Raw genomic sequence first — 1,419 nt, forward strand, 5'->3', positions numbered from 1 at the left:
GACTAGAGCAGGGGAGAATGTGGGTCCCCGGGGCCCGCAGGAGGTCAAGAGCCATGCTGGATATGCGGTGGAAGGGTAACTGCAGGAGAAGGAAAGGTACTGGGGGACAAGAGCAGGGGAGCATTCGGGTCGCCGGGGCCTTCTTGAGGTCCAGGTCCATGTTCGATGTGAGTAGCAGCAGGGCCAGTGCGCCAGGAGCACATCTTTTTCGACCATAAAGGAGACAGGAGGCCGACTCACTGCCTCGGCCAAATGGAGAGGGAATTTAGGCAGGGCCAGTGCACAAGCATGGATCTTTTTCAGCTGTAAGGGAGACAAGAGCAAGGTGTGATGTAGGTCCCTGGGGCCTGCTGGAGGGCAAGGTCCATGCTCGATGTGAGTAGTTCAGCAGGGCCAGTGCACCAGCAGCACATCTTTTTCGACCGTAAGGGAGACAGGAGGCCGACTCACCGCCTCGGCCAAATGGAGAGGGAGTTTCAGCATGTCCAGTGCACCAGCAGCACATCTTTTTCGACCGTAAAGGAGAAAGGAGGCCGACTCACTGCCTCGGCCAAATGGAGAGGGAATTTCAGCAGGGCCAGTGGAGAAGCATGCATCTTGTTCAGCCGTAAGGGAGTCAGGGAGTTGTCATGGTGGTCCCCCTGGAGGTGGGGGAGATTGCAAATTAGCTAGGGAGGAGGGTGCGTACAGCGGAGGTGGCAAAGTGTTTCTGGTCAGTGTACCAGGGGCACGAACAAGAGTTGTCGTACCATAGGCACCAGGAGTGTGTATGTGTGTGGGGCAAAGTGTTTCTGCTCAGTGTACCAGGGGCACGGAGAAAAGTTGTCGTACCATAGGCACCAGGAGAGTGTGTGTGTATGTGGCAAAGTGTTTCTGCGCAGTGTACCAGGGGCACGGAGAAAAGTTGTCGTACCATAGGCACCAGGAGAGTGTGTGTGTGTGTGTGTGTGTGTGTGTGTGTGTGTGTGTGTGGCAAAGTGTTTCTGCGCAGTGTACCAGGGGCACGGAGAAAAGTTGTCGTACCATAGGCACCAGGAGAGTGTGTGTATGTGGCAAAGTGTTTCTGCGCAGTGTACCAGGGGCACGGAGAAAAGTTGTCGTACCATAGGCTCCAGGAGTGTGTGTGTGTGTGTGTGTGTGTGTGTGTGCGTGTGTGTGTGTGTGTGTGTGTGTGGCAAAGTTGTTTTGCTCAGTGTACCAGGGGCACGGAGAAAAGCTGTCGTACCATAGGCACCAGGAGTGTGTGTGTATGTGGCAAAGTGTTTCTGCTCAGTGTACCAGGGGCACGGAGAAAAGCTGTCGTACCATAGGCACGAAGACTGTGTGTGTGGCAAAGTTGTTCTGCTCAGTGTACCAGGGGCACGGAGAAAAGCTGTCGTACCATAGGCACGAGGGGAGTGTGTGTGTGTGTGGCTTAGT

Source organism: Neolamprologus brichardi, unplaced genomic scaffold, assembly GCF_056152115.1.
Source record: "Neolamprologus brichardi isolate AB-2024 unplaced genomic scaffold, ASM5615211v1 NODE_ptg000059l+_length_368419_cov_1, whole genome shotgun sequence".
Classification (NCBI taxonomy): domain Eukaryota; kingdom Metazoa; phylum Chordata; class Actinopteri; order Cichliformes; family Cichlidae; genus Neolamprologus; species Neolamprologus brichardi.